Raw genomic sequence first — 18,212 nt, 5'->3', positions numbered from 1 at the left:
TGCACACTATGCACCTGCTCTGACCACCGAGAAACACCTCGAGACCATTACTCACCAATCACCTGATTTGTCTGAAAACCGCATGAATCAAGCTTCGCAGTGCCCACCGTCTCCATCCTTGAGCTGGAAGTTTGGACGCCGACTCTCCAGAATTAAAGGCCCAGCTTTCCCAAGCTTTGGGATCGGCTCTTCCTTTGCGGTGCTCAGACGATCGGACTGTAGCAAGCCAGCCTCCTTCTGGGAGACCTTGAGGAGGTTATTACAGTCTATTTCTGTTCGAGTTTACTGGTTTTGTGACACTGGGCCTCTCGCATACTTGGCAATGCCCCCACTGAACCGTGTGTCCCCAGCTTACTGAGCACTTTAACCATCCCCCATTGCTTTGCTTGGCTCTACTTTTTATTTTGAAAATTTTAAACGCAATAAGACAAGAAGTAGGTCATAAAATCCTAATACTACTTCTTGCTTGGATTAAAAAAATTCTTACTGGTTTTTTAGTTGATTCATCTCTCTCTCTCTCTCTCTCTCTCTCTCTCTCTCTCTCTCTTTTCTGAGATGGTATAAATAAAATATGACAAAGGTTGTGACCAAATGATATAAACATCAAGTGTGTAACCCTATGATGACTACAATATTGTTATTAATCTTTGATCTGCTTACGTGTTTTGGTTCTGGGGTTATATGGAGACAGTTTCTCACTAAGTTGCCCGGGGTTAGCCTTGAATTCACTTTGCTGTCCAGGATGGCTTTGAACGTTTGATCTTCCTACCTCGGTCTCCAGCAGCTAGCATTACAAATAGTCTCTGTGTCTTCTAGGTTGGGACATTTCTACCTAAATTCATCGATCAAGCACATAGCTTCCAGTCTTTACCAACAGACACCAAAAACCAAGGCCTACTGTGGAGGCCTCCACTTCCTCTGACAGGGCCAACATCCCAAGTCAACTTTAAAGTAACTTCCTTCTTCTTAACATTAAAGGGGCATGGTGGCACACACCTTTAATCACCGCAGCACTAGGAAGACAGAGGCAGGCAGATAGCCAGGGCTATCCTGTCTCAAAAACCTCAAAATAAATAAATATTAAGGGAGCTTGGAGAGATGGCTCAGCAGTTAAGAGCTTCCTACTCTTGCAAAGGACCAAGATGGGTTCCTAGTAACTACCCTGAGTGGCTCGCAACTCTTGGCACCAGGACACCCCTTCTGACTCTGTGAGCACTGGCATACACAGACAAACATTAATGTACATTTTTTTTTTAAGTTCTGAAGAAAGGATTGAGGGGGATGGAAGACCTTGGGGGTGGGGAAGGAGACCGAGAACCTGCTAGTCTGGTTGCAGTAGCAAACCAGCTTAGAGCAGTCACCCCTTAGCCAGTGGTAAACATGACCTATGGCTGTCCTATAATTCGTCATGTGTGCCCCAGCATCAGCACGTGAGTTCTCCCTGGGGAGCCGAACACACGCACAGGCTTATGGTAAGCCAAGCAGCGCATGTGCTGAACATTCAAATGTGCCTGGAGGTGGCTGGCTGTGTTTCTTGCATGGCTGCTGTACTATCTTTCTGTGACGAACTTTCTCCTTTTCTCTGGAAACAAAGCTGATAGGTGGGCAAGGTCAGGCACGTCCTATGATGGCCGAAAGATTGTGTTCTCAACTGTAACACTTGAAGGACTTAGGCAGGACAACCACAAATTTGGTATCAGCCTGGGCTATGTAGAACATTCAAAGATGGATATTCCGAGCTACAAGAAAGAACCTGGTTCAAAAACTCCAGGGATGAGCTGTGGCTTACTGGGAAAGAGCTTGTCTAGAATGCTCTACAACAACTCTCTCTCTCTCTCTCTCTTTCTCTCTCTCTCTCTCTCTCTCTCTCTCTCTCTCTCTCTCCCCTCCCCTTCCCCCCACCCCCCAGAGTGTTTGCATAAGGCCATTCAAATCCTGCCATCCTGCCACACGTTTGTGTACCCGGTGACCATAAACAGCACTGAGCCATGATCGCCAACATGAAACCGTAGATCAGTCTCTCTCTGGTTCACAGGAGTGGAGGCTGGGTAGTTCTACAACGGCAATAGAGAAGCACCAGGGAAACCGAGCTTAGTCCAAGAAGCCGGAGCTGAAATCCTGGAGCTCCTGGAGAGCTGCTGTACAAATTCATTCAAAGGCTGAGGAAGCTGGACTCTGATGTCTACGGACAACGGAATGAAAGTAAACGAGTCAGTAGCCACTGCCAGATGTTGTGGTGCGTCATTATTCCCAGCACTTGGAAGATCACTGAGTTTGAGGCCAGCATAATCTACAGAGATGGCTCCAGGACAGACAGCATTACATAGAGAGACCCTGTTTCAAGAAACAAACAAACAACAACAACAACAAAAACAGACAATGATAACAACTAAGCCATCAATGGTCATCTTGAATTCCAAATTACCAGGTAAGGCTTGCCGGCTGGTAGAGAGGCAACATAGAGGTTATGAGGGCGGCCACCTGCTTTGGCCCGGATTTGAGTCCTGCTACCTAGGAATGAAGTCATGCCTGCTACTGTAAACCTGGGCAAAAACCCCTGGGCCGGGAAGTTACAAGTACCAGGGAGGAGTCACATGTTGTTCTGTTAAATACCATGCTGTCAAACTGCCTTCTTAACATGTCTATGATTAGCCCCATAGCTTAGTGCTGGCCAGAGAGGCTTTCCTCTACAGTGCGTACCAGCGAACACAGAGATTCATAGTCAGTGCTAAGAATTAGTGTCCATCAAGTGCTGAACCTTAAAGGAGGTGTCTTTGTCAACCCTCAACCACAAGGCTCACAGCACGGAAGAGGGGCGGAAAGAGTGGGAGAGCTGGGAGGAGCGCTGGGAAGCGTTGTCTTGGGGATATGACTAGGTCACTGCACTCAGGAACTCACAGCAGTTCCGGCCGCCTGCACAAGACCAAGTCTCAAGACCAACCAATATTCCAAGGGCAACACTAATTGGACTCAGTGAGTTATTTTATCAAAAAAGAGCAGCAAGCATCCAGGACAGGAGCACGTGCAGGAGGCGCCTAGGGAGGAGCTGACTGAGAGGCATTACGTGTACGAAGTTGTCCTCAGTCCACTTTCTCCCGCACCTAAAGGTTCCTCAACCTTCAAAAGCAGCGCCACCAGCTGGGGACCAAGTGTTCCTACACGTGAACCTAGAGGGGACTTTTTTTTTTTTGCATTCAAACTTCAATACGGAGAGGAAAGAGATGGAAGGCTGCAGGCCATACATGCACTACATTGTTTCAATTTTGGAAGTATGGCTACTGTGCAAAATTTAATTCCCTAGCTCCCTAGTCACTTCTTGGCCTCCACCGTCTTGTGAGCCAGTTCCTACAATGGACAAGCAAGCGTGAATACACTCACTCACATCAAGCTTGCTAATTAAAATACTTCCCTTTTAAACATTTTAAAGTTGCTTTTTACGTGCAGATATATTTTAAAGATTTGCTCACCTTTATTTTATATCTGTGTATGAATGTTTTCACCTATGTGTGTGCCTCACATGTGTGCCCAGTGCCACAGTGATCAGTACAGTGGCTCTCCACCTTCCTAACACTCTGACTCTTTAATACAATTCCTCATGTTGTGCAACCATAAAATTATTTTTGATGCTACTTCATAAACGTAATTTTGCTACTTTTACGAATCATAACGTGTAACTGTGTTTTCCGATGACCTTAGGTAACCCTTGTGAAAGGGTCATTTGACCACCAAAGGGGTCATAACCAAGAAACACTGGACTGGGAGATTGTCCTTGGGAGTTTAAAGTAGTGTGTGCTGAGTACCAAACATAGGTCTTCTGTGAGAGCAGCAAGTACTTTTAACTGCTAAGCCATCTCTACAGGCCCATGTGTAGATTTTTTTAAAGAACTGGTCAAGGGTTGAATGTATACAGTATAGGGCTTGGGATTTCCAAAGAATTTTTTTGAAAACCATAAAAAGATTTTCCTATTAGACTTCACTAGGCATCCACCTTGCCCCGCTGGTCTGAGTGGGCGCGCATGCGTGCAGAGCTCCTATGCTGAACTCTCTGTTCATAGGCTTGTTGCTTTTTTCCAGGACTCTGTCCCCACTTGTGCGCTCGCCCTGCCAATTACCGCAGACTTAAGATACTTTGTCTACGAAATTCTACTCCTTTTTCTCAGTGTTGGGTTTGGAGTGTCATAGACATATAACTATATTCCACATAAATTTAAGAAATATTTTTCCAGGGACAACTGAAGTTAAATGGGAACTTTTTTGTTAAAGTCGCATTGAATTTAAAGGTTAACTTGTGCAAAATGACCATTTTGAGATAATTAAGTCTTCCCTTCATTAATATGGTCTATTCAGTTTTTCATATGTGTTTCTTTTTAAATATATCTAAACTTGTTTGCCTGGGGACATAAGGGCCTTATGCATACCAGGCAAGACCTAAGTCTTTTTTTTTTTTTTTTTAAATTCAAGCAGGATCTCACTGTGGAACCTCTGACTGGCATAGAATTCACAGCGTAGAGCAGGCTTCCCTCTAGTTCACAGAGAGATCTACCTGCCCCTGCCTCCTGCCTCCTGAGTACTGGGAATAAATGTGTGCTTCACCAAGCTCAGCCCCCAAGTTGATTTTTATGTTTTTTTTAAATATGAGCTTGCATCTCACTTGTATCAATGCCTTGCTAATACAGATCTTCTTCTCCTTCTCTTTCTCCTCCTCCTCTTCTTCCTCCTCCTCCTCTTCTTCCTCCTCCTCCTCTTCCTCTTCCTCCTCTTCTTCCTCCTCTTCTTCCTCCTCTTCTTCCTCCTCCTCTTCCTCCTCTTCCTCCTCCTCTTCTTCCTCCTCCTCTTCCTCCTCCTCTTCTTCCTCCTCCTCTTCCTCCTCCTCCTCTTCCTCCTCCTCTTCTTCCTCCTTTTCCTCCTCCTCTTCTTCTTCCTCCTCCTCCTCCTCTTCCTCCTCCTCCTCCTCCTCTTCCTCCTCCTCCTCTTCTTCATTTCTCTCCTGGGTTATACCTCACTGGTGAGTCCTCACATACAGAGAGACATTGCTTCTATGTTGAACTTGACTCCGGCCATCTTGCTAACACCACCGTTGATTCGATTCCTTCCTAGACTCTCGTGCTATGAGGCAATGACCCCAACACAGTGATGCTGCAACAGTCACAAGTGTCTCTGGTCCGGGGCAGCTCTGAAGATGCCCCAAAGCCCCACCACAGAGAACAGGCTGGTCATGAGCATTTTGGTACCAGGTTACAAAGATCTCTGAGTTCTAGTTTGCCGAGAAGTTCTGACTAGGAATGAGTTCTGAATCTTGCTGAATGCATATTTTTTTAAAAATCATGATGTTTTTCTTTCAGTGTATTAATGTACTGTGTTCAATTAAAATATTTCCTAAAGTTTTCTTAAAATCAGCCCCCATGCTCACGACGATTGCGTTAATACAATAGTAGATTTAATATACTAATGTTATAACTTATTATAATATTTATTTATTTATTTATTTTGCACAAAGAAAAACATTGGGTCTGTGGGGAAGAGAGCCGAATACTCAGAAGTGCAGACCATCCTGGGACCGCAGGACAGACTGCCACTTCTGCCCACCTCTGCCCACATCCCTGGCCCAAGAGGAAACTGCATAGTGCCTCTGGACACAGGAATATAGGAACAGTCAGCGGCAGGTACCTGCGGTTCTGCTTACACCCAGAACTGATTTGAACCGGTCAAAGAGCTCCCTGCACCCAAGTCCCATGGGGGAAAGAGCTGGACCCTCAAAAGTGTGGAGACTCCTGAGAAACAGGAGATTACCCTCTGCCCACAGTCCAGACCCAAGAGGGAATCGCCTAGGGCCATCTTTGCCCGCTGGGCGCAGTCAGGGACAGGATCCTTCTGATCCCTGCCTGCATGAAGAACTGAAAGACGGTCACCAGAAATGCCTACACACCTAAGAGCAGAGCACTCCGTTCTCAGAAATGGCTGAAAGAAAACAGGAAAATAGGTCTACAGTAATGCTGACACAGAGGCCTACAGGAGGGTCAAGCCACTGTCAGAGCTAACATCAGAGACAACCTGATGGTGAGAGGCAAGCGCAGGAACCTAAGCAACAGAAACCAAGACGACTTGGCATCATCAGAGCCCAGTTCTCCCACCAAAGCAAACACTGGATATCCCAACACACCAGAAAAGCAAGATTTAGATTTAAAATCACATTTTATCATGATGATGGAGGACTTTAAGAAGGACATAAATAACTCCCTTAAAGAAATGCAGGACAGGGGCTGGGGATTTAGCTCAGTGGTAGAGCGCTTACCTAGGAAGTGCAAGGCCCTGGGTTCGGTCCCCAGCTCCGAAAAAAAGAACCAAAAAAAAAAAAAAAAAAAAAAAAGAAATGCAGGACAATACAAGTAAACAAATAGAATCCCTTAAAGAGGAAAAACAAAAATCCCTGAAAGAGTTACAAGAAACCACAGCCAAACAGATGAAGGAATTGAATAAAACCATCCAGGATTTAAAAATAGAAATAAAAACAATAAAGAAAGCACAAAGGGAGACAATCCTGGAGATAGAAAACCTAGGGAAGAGATCAGGAGTCATAGATGTGAGCATCACCAACAGAATAAAAGAGATAGAAAAGAGAATCTCAGGGGAAGAAGATACCATAGAAAACATCGACACAACAGTCAAAGAAAATGTAAAACACAAAAGCTCCTAGCCCCAAACATCCAGGAAATCCAGGACACAATGAGAAGATCAAACCTAAGGATAATAGGTATAGAAGAGTGAAGATATCCAAATTAAAAGGCCAGTAAATATCTTCAACAAAATTATAGAAGAAAATTTCCCTAGCCTAAAGAAAGAGACACCCATACACATACAAGAAGCCTACAGAACTCCAAGTAGATTGGACCAGAAAAGAAATCCCTCCGGTCACATAATAGTCAAAACACCAAGTGAAAAAAACAAAGAATATTAAAAGCAGTAAGGGAAAAAGGTCAAGTGACTATAAAGGCAGATCTATAAGAATTACACCAGAGGGGTTGGGGATTTAGCTCAGAGATAGAGCACTTGCCTAGCAAGTACAAGGCCCTGGGTTTGGTCCCCAGCTCCGGGTGGTGGGGGTGGGGCGGGACAAAACAAGAATTACACCAGACTTCTCACCAGAGGCAATAAAGCCAGAGGATCCTGGGGAGATGTCATACAGATGCTAAGAGAACACAAATGCCAGCCCAGGCTACTATATCCAGGAAAACTCTCAATTAACACAGAAGGAGAAACCAAGATATTCCATGATAAAACCAAATTTACACAATACCTTTCTACAAATCCAGCACTACAAAGGATAATAGATGGAAAACTCCAATACAAGGAGGGAAACTACACCCTAGAAAAAGCAAGAAAGTAATCTCCTTGCAGTGAAACCAAAAGAAGAGAGACACACAATCATAACTCCACCCATAAAAACAAATATAATAGGAAACAACAATTGCTATTCCATAATATCTCTTAACATCAATGAACTCAATTCCCCAATAAAAAGACACAGACTAATAGACTGGATACATAAAGAAGACCCTGTATTTTGCTGCATGCAGTAAACACACCTCAGAGACAAAGACAGACACTACTTCAGAGTAAAAGGCTGGAAAACAACTTTCCAAGCACATGGTCCAAAGAAACAAGCTGGAGTTGCCATTCTAATATTGAATAAAATCGACTTTCAACCAAAAGTCATCAAAAAAGATAAGGAAGGATACTTCATATTCATCAAAGGAAAAATCCACCAAAATGGACTCACAATCCTAAATATCAATGCTCCAGATACAAGGGCACCTACATACATAAAAGAAACCTTACTGGGGCTGGAGAAATGGCTCAGGGGTTAAAAGTACCAGCTGCTCTTCCAGAGGTTCCGAGTTCAATTCCCAGCAACCACATGCTGGTTCACAACCATCTGTAATGGGATCTGATGCTTTCTTCTGGTGTTGTCTGAAGAAAGCTACAGTGTACTCTCATACATAAATGAATCTTAAAAAAAGAAAAGAAAAGAAAAGAAACCTTACCAAAGCTCAAAGCACACATTGCACCTCACACAATAATAGTTGGAGATTTCAACACCCCACACTCATGAATGGTCAGATCATGGAAACAGAAATTAAACAGAGACATAGAGAAACTAATAGAAGTTATGAACTAAATGGATTTAACAGATATTTATAGAACATTCCATCCATCCTAAGTCAAAAGGATATGCCTTCTTCACAGCACCTTATGGTACCTTCTCCAAAATTGACCATATAATTGGTCACAAAATAGGCCTCAACAGATACAGAAAGATAGAAATAATCCCATGCACCCTATCAGATCACCACAGACTAAGGCTGGTCTTCAATAACACAATAATGACAGAATGGCGCACATATACATGGAAGTTGAACAATGCTCTACTCAATGACAACTTGGTCAAGGAAGAAATAAAGAAAGAAATAAAAGACTTCTTAGAATCTAATGAAAATAAAGATACAACATACCCAAACTTATGGGTCACAATGAAAGCTGTGCTAAGAGGAAAATTCATAGCTCTGAGTGCCTCCAAAAAAAAAAAAAAAAACAGGAGAGAGCATATGTCAGCAGTTTGACAGCACACCTAAAAGCTCTAGAACAAAAAGAAACAAATACACCAAGAGGAGTAGAAGGCAGGAAATAATCAAACTCAGAGCTGAAATCAACCAAGTAGAAACAAAAAGATTATACAAAGAATCATATCCTAGTAAGAGCACCAGTGGAAGGGGAAGCCCTGGGTCCTGCTAAGACTGAACCCCCAGTGAACTAGTCTATGGGGGGAGGGCGGCAATGGGGGGAGGGTTGGGAGGGGAACACCCATAAGGAAGGGGAGGGGGGAGGGGGATGTTTGCCCGGAAACCGGGAAAGGGAATAACACTCGAAATGTATATAAGAAATACTCAAGTTAATAAAAAAAAAAAAGAATCAACAAAACCAGGAGCTGGTTCTCTGAGAAAATCAACAAGATAGATAAACCCTTAGCCAGAGTAACCAGAGGTCACAGAGAGTGTGTCCAAATTAACAAAATCAGAAATGAGAAGGGGGACATAACAACAGAATCTGAAGAAATTCAAAAAATCATCAGATCCTACTACAAAATCCTATATTCAACAAAACTGGAAAATCTGGAGGAAATGGACAATTTTCTAGACAAATACCAGGTACCAAAGTTAAATCAGGAACAGATAAACCATCTAAACAATCTCATAACTCCTAAAGAAATAGAAGCAGTCATTAAAAGTCTCCCAACCAAAAAGAGCCCAGGACCAGATGGGTTTAGTGCAGAATTCTATCAGACCTTCATAGAAGACCTCATACCAATACTTTCGAAACTATTCCACGAAATAGAAACAGATGGAGCGCTACCAAATTCCTTCTATGAAGCCACAATTACTCTTATACCCAAACCACACAAAGACGCAACAAGGAAAGAGAACTTCAGACCAATTTCCCTTATGAATATCGACGCAAAAATACTCAATAAAATTCTTGCAAACCAAATCCAAGAACACATCAAAATGATCATCTATCATGATCAAGTAGGTTTAATCCCAGGAATGCAGGGATGGTTCAATATATGGAAATCTATCAACATAATCAACTATATAAACAAACTCAAAGATAAAAACCATATGATCATTTCATTAGATGCTAAGAAAGCATTTGACAAAATTGAACACTCCTTCATGCTAAAAGTCCTAGAAAGATCAGGAATTCAAGGCCCTTACCTTGAAAGTAAAAGCCATATACAGCAAACCAGTAGCTAACATCAAACTAAATGGAGAGAAACTTGAAGAAATCCCACTAAAATCAGGGACTAGACAAGGCTGTCCACTCTCTCCCTACTTATTCAATATAGTTCTTGAAGTTCTAGCCAGAGCAATCAGACAACAAAAGGAGATCAAAGGGATACAGATTGGAAAGGAAGAAGTCAGAATATCACTATTTGCAGATGATATGATAGTATATTTAAGTGATCCCAAAAGTTCCACCAGAGAACTACTAAAGCTGATAAACAACTTCAGCAAAGTGGCTGGGTATAAAATTAACTCAAATAAATCAGTAGCCTTCCTCTACACAAAGTATAAACAGGCTGAGAAAGAAATTAGGGAAATGACACCCTTCACAATAGTCCCAAATAATACAAAATACCTTGGTGTGACTTTAATCAAGTAAGTGAAAGATCTGTATGACAAGAACTTCAAGTCTCTGAAGAAAGAAATTGAAGATCTCAGAAGATGGAAAGATCTCCCATGCTAATGGATTGGCAGGATTAATATAGTAAAAATGGTCATTTTGCCAAAACCAATCTACAGATTCAATGCAATCCCCATCAAAATTCCAACTCAATTCTTCATAGAATTAGAAAGAACAATTTACAAATTCATTTGGAATAACAAAAAACCCAGGATAGTGAAAACTCTACACAACAATAAAAGAACTTCTGGGGGAATCAACATCCCTGACCTCTAGCAGTATTACAGAGCAATAGTGATAAAAACTGCATGGTATTGGTACAGAGACAGACAGATAGACCAGTGGAATAGAATTGAAGACCCAGAAATGAACCCCCACACCTGTGGTCACTTGATCTTTGACAAAGGAGCTAAAACATCCAATGGAAAAAAGATAGCATTTTCAGCAAATGGTGCTGGTTCAACTGGAGGTCAACATGTAGAAGAATGCAGATCGATCCATTCTTATCATCCTGTACAAAGCTTAAGTCCAAGTGGATCAAGGACCTACACATCAAACCAGATACACTCAAACTAATAGAAGAGAAAGTGGGCAAGAGCCTGGAACACATGGGCACTGGAGAAAATTTCCTGGACAAAACACCAATGGCTTATGCTCTACGATCAACAATTGACAAATGGAACCTCATAAAACTGCAAAGCTTCTGTAAGGTAAAGGACAATGTCATTAGGACAAAATGGCAACCAACAAATTGGGAAAAGGTCTTTACCAATCCTATTTATGATAGAAGGTTAATATCCAAAATATACAAAGAACTCAATATGTTAGACTCCAGAGAACCAAATCACCCTATTAAAAATGGGGTACAGAGCTAAACAGAATTCTCAGCTGAGGAATGCCGAATGGCTGAGAAACACCTAAAGAAATGTTCAACATCCTTAGTCACCAGGGAAATGCAAATCAAAACAACTCTGAATTCCACCTCATACCAGAGTCATATCTCAGTCAGCTGAGATAAAAAACTCAGGCGGCAGCAGATGCTGGCGAGGATGTGGAGAAAGAGAAACACTCCTCCATTGTTGGTGGGATTGCAAACTGGTACAATCATTCTGGAAATCAGTCTGGAGGTTCCTCGGAAAATTGGACATTGAACTACCTGAGGACCTAGCTATACCTTTCCTGGGCATATACCCAAAAATGCCCCAACATACAACAAAAACACATGCTCCACTATGTTCATAGCAGCCTAATTTATAATAGCCAGAAGCTGGAAGGAACCCAGATGCCCTTCAACAGAGGAATGGATTCAGAAAATGTGGTACATCTACATAATGGAGTAGTACTCAGCTATCAAAAACAAATGACTTCATGAAATTCATAAGCAAATGGAATGAACCAGAAAATATAATCTTGTGTGAGGTAACCCAATCACAGAACAACACACACTCACTGATAAGTGGATATAAGCCCAAAAGCTCGACTTACCCAAGATGCAATCCACAGACCACATGATGCTCAAGAAGAAGGATGACCAAAATGTGGATGCTTCTACTCCTTCTTAAAAGGGGGAACAAAATTAACCATTGGAGGGGTTATGGAGGCAAAGTTTAGAGCAGAGACTGAAGGAACTTTTCCATTCAGAGCCTGCCCCATATATGGCCCATATATATACAGCCACCAAAACCAGATAAGATCGATGAAGCTAAGAAGTGCATGGTGACAGGAACCAGATATAGATCTCTCCTGAGAGACACATCCAGAGTATGTCAAATACAGAGGTCAATGCTAACAGCAAACCACTGAACTGAGAACAGGACCCCCTTTGGGGGAGATAGAGAAAGGATTGAAAGAGCTGAAAGGTTATTTTCAAAACCCTTTCCATTAAATCTCTACCTACATCTCGGCTGGCTGGCCCCCTAGTTGCTTACAGATGGAGATTTTTCTTGCTGCTTCTGCTTCCCTGCATTTGACCACATTTCCTTAGGGCTCACTAGGGGAACAGAACCCATTGAAAGAATGCATACTACATCAGCAAACAGATCAGAGTGGCCTTCACAGTGGGCTGAATGGGCCAGTCCTGTATTTGTCTTCACACTGCAGAGGCTGAGAAGGCAGTTCATAAGGCTGGACGCCTTGGTCGGTCCAGTCTGACGCTGAAGGGTTGGAGGATTCCTGGAGATCCACTGGAAGGACAATAAGCTGGGTCCTGGGGCTTCAAAGGCTGGGCGGCAGCATCAGTCATAGCAGAGTCACTCATCAGCAAGAAGGAAGTGCAGAAACGTGTGGAGAACTGCCTTCGCTTTGTCAGTCCGGGTCACTGCAGGAAGGTACTGGCCTCTATGGGGTTGGGTCTTACCTTCTGTTAATTCTTGCTGGAACATTCAACCAGCTCTGATGCATGACTATTAGCTCCAGTTCCAGTCAAGTTGACCATCAAGGTCACCCCTCATGTTAACGGTCACTGGCTGGAGCGATGGCTCAGCCAGGAAAGGCATGCGCCACTATGCCTGATGATTTGGTTTTGAGCCCCAGAGTCTCACGAAGAGAGAGAAACAACTCCTGCAAACTGTCCCTTGACCCCTGCAAACGTGCTGTGACACACGAGGTGTACACACGTACACACGACATAAGTAAGTAGACGGATAAATATTTAAAAAGAGATTAACCATCACAACTACCCATTTTTGCCAAATTCTAAAGATAAACACAGGATGGGATAATAGAATTACAGTTATGTATTTCCAACTTAATCCCAAATGTAGTCTGTCCTGTGCCATGTGCCACTGCACAGGGCAACAGCCGTCCCCGTGTCCTCATCTTCCTCCTCACTGGCTGCTGCTCATGAGGACTGGCAGTTGGTGTCGGAACCATCCAGGCCTCAATGGTTCCTGCACACACTCACTGTAACCATTTCATTGCAACCGTACAATGATTGCTATGTAACTTATCTCTTTAAACGGTTGTAAGTACCCTCTCACCCATACTCCTGAAAGCAACCCTTAGAAACTCATTGGTTCACCAATCGAGACTTGAGAGGAATCACTTCTTTGGTCTGCTGAAAACACCCACATCTGGGTGAATAGACATTTGTTTGTGTCTCCACAGGAAGGCCACGCAACATGACATCATAGCTGTTGGTAGACTTTATTATACAATTGTATATGAAACTATACTTTGTCTGTAACCTGCCTGCTGCACAAAAGGTGGCGTATCCTATATACTGATGCGTACCTAGCTTTCTAAGATTAATGTATCTGGCTCTCCTGGGAAGAGAGCGTCCTTGTTCTGTTGTTATGGAAATGGTATTTCATTGCTCTCTGTATCACAAATAATTTATCTGATTGGGTTTTGATGGTTACTGGAGTATCATAAAGGATAGCCATAGTATATATCAGTTGTTCACATGTGTGGGTGAAGTCTCAGAATGATGTCACTTGGTCAGAGAATAGATGCATTAGTAGTTTGATGAATTAGTGAATTGATGAGCTGGATTTGAGAGGCGTTCAACCAATTTATGCTCACACTCACTGTTCACCTGCAGAGTATATTATTAAACTCTAGAAAATTTGACAATTTGATAGAGAGAGAGAGAAAGAGTATCTGTCTGCATTAAACTTATATTTCTTTTATTAGGAATGATGTTGAGTATATTTTCATATATTTAAGTGAATTAATATTTTTATGTGGTCTGCCTGTTCAAATCCTTTGTTAACTTTTCTCTCTAGCTCTTTTTTTCTGTTATTTCATTAACTACTTTTTATTGATTACGAATTCTTATACATGAGAGGGATTCTTTTTATTTTGGAGATGGGGTCTTGTGTAGCCTAAACTGACTCAAACTAGCCACGTAGATGAGGATGGCCCTGAACATCTTTGTGTATTTTGTATGCACTGGTGTTTCCTTGTTCCTTGTGTGAAGTGTGTGTAGAGGTCAGAAGTTGACACTGGGTGTCTTCCTCTGTCCCTCAGCACCTTCTTTTTTGTGACAGGGTCTCTCACCAAACCTAGTTCTCACTATCCTGTGAGAGTGGCTGACCAGCAAGCCCCTGGGGTCTGCTTGTCTCCACCGTTACAAAGGTACACAGCCACACTTGGTTTTACATGGGTACTGAGCAGTTGAACTCAGATCTTCATGCTTGTAGAGCTCACACCGCCCACTGAGTCTTCTCTATACTTGACTATGGCCTTGTACTTCTTTTTTTGGTTCTTTTTTTCGGAGCTGGGGACCGAACCCAGGGCCTTGCGCTTCCTAGGTAAGCGCTCTACCACTGAGCTAAATCCCCAGCCCGGCCTTGTACTTCTGATCTTCCTGATGCTACCTCACCTGGGATTACAGCCATGCAGCACGAGGCTAGTTAGTGTACAGTGCTGGGACTAAGAGTTTCTCTTTTTTGGGGGGGGGTTGTTGTTTGTTTGTTGATTTTTTTCAAGACAGGGTGTCTCTGTGTAGCCCTGGATGTCCTGGAACTCACTCTAGACCAGGCTGGCCTTGACTTCAGACACCTGCCGGCCTCTCCTCTGGAATGCTGGGATTGAAGGAAGCATTACCACACCCAGACATACTGAAGAGTTTTACTCATCTTTGACAAGCTCTCTCTACCAATTGAGCGACACCCCCAGCCTTTCCTTGTGCTATTTCACTTGCCTCTTGATTTTGCCCAAATATGTGGAGACCCTTTTGTTTTTTGTTGAACTGAACTTTGTAGTAGAGTTGCAAAGTCCTCTTTGCTCCAGTTATGAAGACATTCTTCTGTGTTTCCCTGCAGCACTTTGATGGTCTTGTTTTTCTTTTATCCATAACCTTTAGCCATTTGGAGTTTTTCTGGTATCTGCTTTGTGGCAGAGCCAATTCACCCACCCCCTGACAGCTCTGACTGTCTCAGCACAACTCACCAAACAGTCCTTCCCCATATATTTTAATCCCTGTAGCATTGTGTGTGTTGGTGAGTGCGCATGTGTGTGTGTGTGTGTATGTGTGTGTGTGTGTGTCTGTAAAGAGGATGGTGTAGCTCACCAATAGAGGGCACATGTGAGAACCATGATGTGACTCCCACACTACCAGTTTAAAAAAGTGAGCATCTGTAATTCCCACAGAGTCAGTCTTTGTCAGTTTGTGTCTCTACATTCTCCATGCTCACTGTCTCCATGGCTGAGAGTGTGTGTGTTTAAGGGTTAGTGAGGAACCTGGTTTCCCTTCATTGAGCTATGTTTTTGCCAACCAATCTTTTTGTTTTCCCATACATATTCTAGAATCAGTAGCTATTGTTCTAACCAAGAATTGATCTTTAAAAGCTTTGTGTGTGTGTGTGTGTGTGAGAGTATGTGTGTGAATGTGTGTGAGTATGTGTGTGAGTGTGTGAGTGTGTGTGTGAGTGAGTGTGTGGGTATGTAAATATGTGTGTGAGTGTGTGTGTGAGTGTGTGCATGCGTGCACATGCATACATGTATAAGAATGGAGGCATGCATATTCCATGGTGAATGCCATGTTAGCCATTATCAACCTCTTGAAGACAAATCTGTGAAGGTCAGAGGTCATGTTTTGGGAATAAGTTCTCTCCTTCACTGTGGGTTTCAGGGACTGAATTCAGGTCTTCAGGCTTTCATGGGGACCATATTACCTGTTGAGACATCTTGCTATTCCATGAGGTGACATTTTTATTGCTTATACATTCTATTCATAAATTAGCTTAGGAGCCCAACATGGTGGTTCATCCCTGTACTAGTAGGATTAGACTGGTGAGGCAGGAAGATTAGGCTACATGAGTTCAAGACCAGCCTGGCTAAAGATGTGATGGTCTATGAAATGGAATTAACTTAGAAATTGTCCTTCCCAAAATGCTGAGTCCTCTGGTCCAAGAATATAGACTGTTTTCCCATTTGTTCAGGTCTCTTGTGATGTTCTTCAATGGTATTTTAAAGTTTTCTTTGTAAGACTCTTATACGTCTCACATTTGGCTATGTCTCACTGTGATCTATCACTGTGAAGAGACACCATGACCAAGGCAGTTCTTATTTAATTGGGGGTTTACTTACAGTTTCAGAGGCTTAGTCCATTGTCGTCGTGGCGGCAGGCAGGCAAGCAGATGTGGTGCTGGAAGAATAGATGAGAGCTAGGTTCCTGATCCAGAGACAGAGAGGGAAAGCCTAGGACCAGCATGGGCTTTTAAACTTCAAAGCCCACTATGAGTGACACACTTCCTCTAATGAGGAAGGCCACACCCACTCCAGAAAGACCACACCTCCTAATCCTTCTAATCCTTTCAAATTGGGCCACTCCCTGGTGTCTAAGCATTCAAATGTGTGAACCTATGGGAGTTGCTGGTTCTCACCTATTTTTACTCAAACCCACTCACTGGTGCTTGGCATTCATTTTCCCCTGCTTCCCTGGTCCCCTTCGAATCACAAAGGCTGAAGAGTCAACTTTAACGTTTTCAAGAGTATACGACAACTCGTGTTCTATGTCTGACTTATCTGGGACTAAGAAGTCTATATAATATACAGGAGTGGGAAGGTGGAGGTGGGCCAGAGACCATCATCCTGCTGTGTGGTACCCAGGTGGCAGGGCTGGGCTGACTAGCCAGGCTTAACATGCAGTTGTCTTCTCGGTGAACATGAGGCAATTGTTTCAGCCCCAGCAGCAACAGTTTTCTGGCATGAGAATTATAGCGGGCATGGTCTGACTGAAGCATTCACTCTCATAATGCTTACAACTTACAGCTTTCAGATTTTTATCTAATAAAGGCTCAGACAATATAGATCATCTGCCAGAAGCTGTTAGATGCAATTTTTAAAAAATGATGCCTGTGAATCCCTAGTGTCTCTTGACTTGGCAATGATTTTGAAAGCAACCCCTGTATTCCTTTGTTATGAAAGTACTTGGTTGGGGTGGCTTTCTTTATTTTTCCTAAGGAAGCCTGTCTGGCTCAGGTTATTTTCAGGGAGTGTTGTACAGTAGGCTGGCTTCTACCATGTCTTCTCTCTGTGAAAATGGAAATATATCAGTTCTCCGGAAGATGTTAAAATCTCCCATGATTATATATTTGTCAGATTCTAATAGGTTTGCTTGATATATCTGAATGGTCTCTTATCGAATGTAAAAAAAAAAAAATACACTATCCTTCCTGATTTCACCACCCTGTTCCTGATACTGCATATGATAGAAGACAGATTTGTCTTCAAGAGGTTGATCATGGCTAACATGGCGTTTGCTCCCGCTCATTCTCTGCACAGGGCATAATTTAACTCTTAGTTTTCTTTCCTTTTTTGGTATTTGTCGAGACAGGGTCTCACTGTGTGGCTCTGGCTGTCCTGGAACTCACTCTGTAGACCAGGCAGGTCTCGAACTCAAAGATCTGCCTGCCTGTGCCTCCGGAGTCCTGGGATTAAAGGCGTGAGCCACCACTGCCCAGACCATAACTTCACTCTTTATAGCTAAATAAAACTCTTCTTTGTAGACACTCATGGTCTCTTCTGGTGTGCTGACTATCATGGAGACCGGTCTTGTATCTCGGCTGCTGAGCGGTGCTGATCCTGCAGATGCTGGGTTTCCGTGGGCCCCACAAGGATGTCTGGGTCCCTGTATCTGGAATAAGGAATTGGACAGAGACACACAAACAGTAGCAAACAAGGTCAAAGAATATATTAAGAAAGAAGATAGCTTCTGGGGAGGAAGCAGCCCAAGCAGAGAAATTGTTCAGACGCGTGACGTTAGCGCTCGGCAAAGGATAGGGGCATTTATGTCACATACGGGAAGCCTCTGAGGTCATGTGCCTAACATGGCCTTTCTCCTCCAGGCCATGTGGCAGGTCACCAGCAGACACCCTGGGGTGCCTCTGCGCTGTGCCAGTCAGTGGCTCCAGCGGGATGCAGAGGAGGGCAATCCAGTTCCCTTTTTACTAAAATTTTTCTCATATGCTAATTTTGCAGCCCTTGGGCAGGGCATTTTAGATCTCATTTTGCACCATGCTCCAATC

The 18,212-nt window shown here is 43.1% G+C and overlaps 1 long non-coding RNA gene across 2 annotated transcripts in view; it reads right to left on the bottom strand.

The window, feature by feature from the left end:
* Positions 1-240, bottom strand: part of LOC134479097 (uncharacterized) — a 15,055-nt gene extending 14,815 nt beyond the window's left edge. Inside the window, exon 1 of one of the 2 annotated variants that reach the window (XR_015622736.1) lies at positions 56-240. This is a non-coding gene — a long non-coding RNA (uncharacterized LOC134479097). The remainder of the gene's footprint in view (positions 1-55) is intronic. The other variant, XR_015622731.1, reaches the window with a different exon arrangement.
* Between the last annotated feature and the right edge of the window lie 17,972 nt (positions 241-18,212).

Source organism: Rattus norvegicus, chromosome 6, assembly GCF_021556685.1.
Source record: "Rattus norvegicus strain SHRSP/BbbUtx chromosome 6, alternate assembly SHRSP_T2T, whole genome shotgun sequence".
NCBI classification, from domain to species: Eukaryota; Metazoa; Chordata; class Mammalia; order Rodentia; family Muridae; genus Rattus; species Rattus norvegicus.
Note: the sequence above shows the minus strand (reverse complement) of the source record. Positions and strands in the feature narration are given on the sequence as shown.